Raw genomic sequence first — 7449 nt, 5'->3', positions numbered from 1 at the left:
TCAAACTATAAACTTAAGTGCGACAAAAGATAAAAGACGCAAGAATGTAGAATTTGCCTTGAAATTATAATTTCCACCTCAATTTGAATATTTATTGTATCTGAACTTTTTTCGCACGAAATCGCTTTGTTTTTCTCTGAAGACAAAATAATTTAAATTAAATTTATAATTTTCAAATTACAAGTTTTGCTGCAAAAGTAGAGTAAGTATTTAATACAAAATTTGCATAAATAATTTTAATTGTAACAATTTTCACATTGAAAAATTGGTCAAGGTATGAATGAGTTCAAAATGAATTTATTTCTTGGCTTCTTAATATTTTCAGGCGGTGCTTTGAAGCTCTTAAATGAGTGGTTCTCTTAGTGGGGATTGGGCAGTGTAACAAAGTATGACTATTGTATCGCTGGGAGTAATGCTACTCTTACAATTTAAGTAGTGCAGAATAACAAAAGAGCCATAAATCATAACAACTAAAAAAGTTGCTGAGTAATATACAATATTAAGAAAATAAAATAAATATCAAATTGTTTATAAATTCTTTGTAAATTCTTGATAAATGTTTACTTCCCACCAGTTGCACTAGTTTTTTATTTTAACTGGATCAAATCCAAATTCCAAGCTGACCACAGAAGAATTACACAGAGTAACCACAAAATTGCGTTGCTGCAGATATTTGTAAACAATTAAATATTTGTTTAAATAAAAAAAAGAATAAAAAGCTATTTTATACACAAAAAAAAATAACAACACTAAAGTCACTATTAACAGTGCAGTTAAACCGATTTTATTAAGCAAAAAAAATCTTACAACAACAAACCAAACGGCATTAGGAGATTATAAGTGAGTTTTTTTTTTGTGGATTTTAGTCTATTTACCGCTTAAGCTTGACCGCGTATTGCAGTGGAAAAATCTAAGATTTTGCCTTACTGACTGAAATCTTGTTCTTCGGTTACACCTGATTTGGATTTTGACATCATCGTTAATGCATTAACATTGCACTTCGGAATTCTTGGCCTTTGAAGGTCACCTCAATCAAACAAACAAGATTTCATTAAGATTTTTGGCATGTCTTTTTCATAATCCAAGCTTTATAAGACACACTGACCTTGTATCTTGAGAACCATGCAAGTAGTAATGAATACCTACTATATATAAAAATGATTAAAAAGTGGTTGGATATATAAAAATTCTTTGTAATTTTTTTCAAACAGAATAATATTTTTTTGCATTTAAGTAAAATAGAAATATTAAGAAATAAATTGATTCAAAAAATTAAAAAATAATTTCATGAAATGTAATATTAGTTTGTACGAAGTTTTTATATACCTATATATATATGTTATATATTACATATTATTTTTGAATTATGTTCACCTTTAATTGACAATTTTTATATATCATCTTAAAGTAATTGAAAATTGCTTACAACAAAAACAAATAAAATTTGTTTTTAAAAACTAATAATTAATAACCTATTAACTTATTTTTGAGACAAATTTTTACAAATAAAGTATTGTGTATTAATTCATATAAAAAAGTTAAACTCACCATGACTAAATCACCAGTTTCGCCATGACGCCGCATTAATATTGCAGCCATATTTTCTTCATCCTGAAAAACTTCTCCGATTTGTTCTGAAGATTGTGCACTCTGCAAAGAATAATAGAAGAGTTTAAAATTACTTAAAATCAAGTTTAAATATATATTAAAAAAGAAATACAAAATTTTCTGTAAAATTCAAATGATAGTTTATATTTATATACAAAGAGTTGATTGGTTTAATTGGATTTGCTCGGGAGTTTTATCCCAAATTTTTTAAATTCCTTGATAAAATTGTTTTAATTTAATTTACATTTTAGTAAAATTTGTACCTTGAATGAAATTTATTGTTGTAGGTATAAAAACTGCATTGCAAAAGTGTATGTCATATAAAAATGATAGATTACTCGAGCATACAGCCAATGGAATAGCTTCAAGAAACGAAGAGTAAAGTATTCTCAAATGACCGTGGTCCACGATCAATTTTTAACACAAATACCTTTCTGTAATGAACAAAAATGCATTTCTACATACTATACTTGATTGCACCACGCAGCGATTAATTGTTGTAAACGCAAGTAATTTGAGGAGATGGGTTTCTTCAGTGGGTTTCTGCAGTTTTTTTAAGGTGCCTGTTGCTATATGTTTAAGGCGATATGCAAAAATATTATTATTATTAGGCTAGTTGCTTGTGAATAAATTTGATTCGCTTGTAGAAAGCTAATATTGTTGTTGAACTTATACAACATTTAGTTGAATTAGGATCTATACTCGGTAGAAACTTATTATTTCCATGATATCTTAAGTTCCAAACAAACGTTCAATTGCTGATGATTTACAAAAAATAAAATAGCCTCTTTGCTGCTTCAGAACATTTATTGAAAACCACTGCCAATAAAACGAACAATGTACGGCATTTGAGTGTCAGTTTTGACAGTTGCTTTTGCTTTGGGATTCAATTAAATTTTTTGCACCAAACATGTCAGCCAACTCCATATGTCTCACTGTAGTGTTTTGTGCATATCAATTAATTGGCAGAACGAATGTTTCACTCTAAGTGTGGTTTATATGCAGCAGTTTAGGCCTTATATGAAATCATAATGTCCACGGCAGCGGGGTAGCCACGACCAATTTTAACAGCAAACAAACATACAAAAATGAAAAGAACTGCCAATTGTGATTAATGTTATTATTCAATAGTTTTGACGCCTCAGCGTGTGCGTCCGTGGTTAATCGAAGTTTTTAATTTGGCCATGAACGACTAAGCTTTTGTTTTGGTTTTTAATTTTAACAAAAAAATTTTGGATTGTTTCAGTTTTGCTTGATGTTTTATGGAAAAAAATTTTGATTTTATTACTTTTCATGTAGTACAGTGCATTAAAAATTTATTGAACATAAAAATGCATTAATTGATATTGAAAAAAGCATCTACGGTATACTGAGAGTTTTATAATTATGTACGAAAATATATGTTAATATTATTTCAACTACATCGAGTTATTAAATAGAATAAAAGATATATTCCATTTGTATATATTACTATTTTATTATTATTAGTAAGTTACTAAATCATATTGCTTTTATTTCGATTAAGATGTGTACGACATTTATTAATTGACAGTATTCATTATACTACATAAAAATGATTAAATTACTAGTAGTGTATATTAAAGAAAAATAATTAATTTTTATATATTATAAGCTCTACATTTATAAAATACATATTTGAAAATGATTTATCGTTTTTAAGTGTTTAAGGAAAATCTTTTATTATAAGCAAAATCTAAAGCAACTGTATATAGATAAGTTTTCTGAAACTGTTATTTACTGTTATTTACTCAATTAAGGTTTCAGAGTGAGGAAATTATAATTTTACATTTGTAAGACTATCAGAACAATATTAACTCTGCTACTAATAAATTTGAGCACTTCAGAACCTGAACTTAATAGAATCTTAATTCAAATAAATGGCATAAGATTAAAAAATGATTCAAAAGGAGACAAAAATAGTGCTGTATTGCTTTTTCAAAAACTATAAGTAATCTTGATTATATAGTTATACATAAAAGTAGAATAATTCTGTGAAAAACAATCTACTTGAAATGCTCAATTACAAAAAAAATATTTGTTAAAATTTTAAAAGGAAACTTTGCTGTATACCCTCGTATTCTTTAAATAATCAATGACAAAATATATAAAATAAAATTTAATTGACTGTGCAATTATTCGTTTCAATGTGGCAAATGCACTTGTTGCTTTGAACTTAATCCATATTGGATTTCTCTGTCTCAAGCAACAATATTCAAGGTTGCCTCTGTCATTCATTCCAGTTGTTTGGTCTCAACCAAGAATCAAGTACCAAGAATTGAAAACAAATGTAGAAGCACCAACAGACGCCATAACAAGAGCAACTGCAGCAGAGATCGTAACACCAATAAACCATAACAAATAAAATGAATTAAAAGTATTTTTACTTGTAAATTTTATGGTTTACTCTTAATCTGTAGCAAAACATTCATGTCAACATGTTTCGCGGTCATGTGCGTCGTCAACGCCAGCGGCCAGCAACATTTGTTGCTAGCGTTGTGTTGGTGGATACACAATGTAAAATAATGTAAAATTGAATTTAGTTTCATTATGTTTTGATTTTGAGTGTTTTAATTTGTTAAACTAAGCATGATTAATTTCAAAATATGTATGTATTAGACCATATATATAAGTATGTAATAATATATATTTCTGATTGTAAATTGAATACTTTAAATATTTATAAAATCTTAAAAAAAATGGCCAACTTTTTGCATCAATGTCAGTTGTGTTAGGCCAACGCGTTTGCATGCGCCTCATGTCACAAATTTTAAATTTATTAACGATTTCAGTTTCATTTCAAAATAGTAGTGAATTAATCATTTCATAAATAAATAAGAATTTTTATCAAAGAAGGTCGTCGATTGAAAATTAATAAAATTGTAGATAAAATTGCTAAAGGCCGGTTTTGAAAAATCAAGTCCAATCAAGTTGATGTTGCAGAATTTAAATTATATTTAAAAATAAAAATACAAATACAAATAAATCTTAAATTTTAGTATTGAGTATAAAATCTTTTGAGTTTATAAAACAATATATGAAATAATATAAAATTAACTGAAATATTTCCAACACTTTTAAAGGATACGAGTATAACGACTCTCAGTTTTTCTAACCCCAAATTTAATAACAATTTAATGATGATTTATTCTTCCATAAACCCTATTGGGGCTGATAATGGAAGCCGTGGCCAGAGGTAGAAATCATCAGATGTCAACGTTCACTGCAAAATAAAATACATAATACACATACATAGGAGTATGTGCGTGTATAACAGAGATAGACGATTACAATGTCTGTAATTTAGACAAGCTAACAAACCATTAACGCATTAACAGACAATGACAAAGACGTTGCGCGTCGACCGGTGCCAATACTGAAACGCTGCTGATAAGCGTGGGAGGTAGGAAGGTGGTAAAAATTGTTTGTTCAAAATTGTTACGCATATGCCATGTTAAATAGACAAATGAGCGATTAACTCAATTTGATATGCTTTAGCCTGTGCTGACTTACGTCGACTTGGCTTGACTCCGGCGAAGTAACAATCGCTTGATGTGCTTGTTGGTAATGACAGTCAAAACAGAAACAGAAACAGAAAGTATGTAAATATTATTTAATTTTTTGAAACTTTTTTCACTTTTTCACTATTTTTAATGAATTTTTTATTGCTTATTTAAGAGTGACAAAAGTACTTTTTAAATGACACATGCTCTATTGCTCACATGAGCTGCACAAATGGCTTGAAGATGAATGCCAAGGTTTTTTCCATTTAACGCATATGTTAATACCTTTAATTGACTATGAGTAAATTATAGCTTATTGAAATTTGATTTAAATGAAGTTTTTGGTGAATGTACTTCGTACACCCAAGTAATTACTTTTATGTAAATCATTTTTCAGCACATCAGCCATAAAAGCGCACTTTTCTACATTAGCCTTAAGCTTATTTTCAATTAAAAACCTGTAGTCTTTAGTAGGCTGACTCTCTAATATATAAAATAAATGAAGTTGCTAATGTTGTGAAAGTCAATTGATTTTATTTCTTTGTAATGTGTTTTCGTTTCATTTTTCGGTTACGAATGCTTTTTTGATTAAAACTGCAATATTTTAAATTCGACTTAGTTACTTAACTTTTTTTTATAAGATCGTTATCAAATTAACCTCAAACCAAGTTCGTTGCTTAAGTCTTTCTTTTGTTTTCATAACAAACAAATACGGAAACTTATTTCCCTTTCTTGTGTATACTTATTTGTTTTTGTATTTAGTTATTAGTTGCAAAGTGTTTATTTACTTTCATTTTTGTTTACTTTATTGTTTGTTGAAAAAATAATTTTTTATTTTTGTTTATTTTGTGATGTTTTATAACCGCAAAATTTTTTTAAGTTTTTAGGAGAGTAATACCTCAAATGGTATCCACCCACGCATGAAAAGTAACAGTTAATTTTTTATATGTATCTGAAATTTATTAGCCGGGCGTAAATAATGAAACAGTTTAGGTAATTTGTACAAAATTGGCATATGTGCTTTATAAAAAATAATATATAAAAAAAATTTTTTTTATTTTTTATTTTACCTTATCGCATAAGTATAATGAGTGAGATAAGTTTAATCTGATAAGAGAGCGCTAAGTAGATGAAATTGTAATCAGTATGCATTTCAAATTGCATCAGTATATTCCATATAATAATAAGTGCCAAAAATTAGTTAAGTTAGTTAACTTAAACAAAGAGTTGAACCGTTCGCTAACTATTAAGAAAACTATGAAGATAGTCAGTAGATTTAAGAAAAAACAAATTACTTTAAAATAGTCATTTAAATATTCAGAACAATCACATAATTGAATTTATAATATTTATAATCCTATTAACATAATTGCAACCAAAGCGCATTTAAATTGTCCAATTTACAATTTTTTATCTAATAAAAATGTGAAAAAGTGTGAAAATTGTTTATCAGTGTGTTATAATAACTTAGGCCATCCTAGATGGATAATAGATATTTTCCATTTCTAAAAGGACACTTCCCTAATTCAACCTAATTTTGATAAAATTTTGTTAGTTTAAACAAAAATTATGTATAATTTTGTACATGTGGTATAAATTAAGCAATTGATAGTAATTTTATAATATATTTTAATTCTAAATTAAATAATTTTGAATGTAATGTCTATAGCATTTGCTAATTCTTATTTACATATTAATGTTTTTCTTAACTAAATAAGTTAATTTGAATACAATTTATAGTGGGATTTGTTTAAAAGCCACATAACGAATACAATTATACAATTGTTATAGACACTGTCAGCTTGGAGATCAGATGAAGAATTTCCATTGCAATTGCTTACTGAACTAACTATGAGCCCAATAGACAATTGGAATGTAGATCTATCTCTTAACTAACAAAACTTACACTATATATGTCGTTCATCCTACTTAGATTTCTGTGTGGTGCAGAAACATGCACGCTATCATAGAATGATGAACCCGTTTGAGAATGTTCGAGAGAAAAATTCTTTATAAAATCTTTATTGTTGTAAGAGTTGGAAACGACTATAATGAACCACAAACTTTATGATGATACTGATACTGATAACTATTACTTGTGGAATAGTTTTTGTGTTATTGAAAAAATTAAGATCAAAATGTTAGTTTACCACGATATATGCATTACTCAGCTTATGTATTATTCGGTAAATCCGAACAAAATACTAATAAATAATTTATTATTATTTTTATATAAAACGTAGTTAAATAATATTATAAATGAAAAAAAAAAATAAAAAAAACTTAAAATGAACAAAACTTACATAGCTTGAAACGTGTC

Source organism: Teleopsis dalmanni, chromosome 2, assembly GCF_002237135.1.
Source record: "Teleopsis dalmanni isolate 2A chromosome 2, ASM223713v2, whole genome shotgun sequence".
Classification (NCBI taxonomy): Eukaryota; Metazoa; Arthropoda; class Insecta; order Diptera; family Diopsidae; genus Teleopsis; species Teleopsis dalmanni.
The sequence above is the reverse complement of the archived record's forward strand: the minus strand, read 5'-3'. Positions refer to the sequence as shown.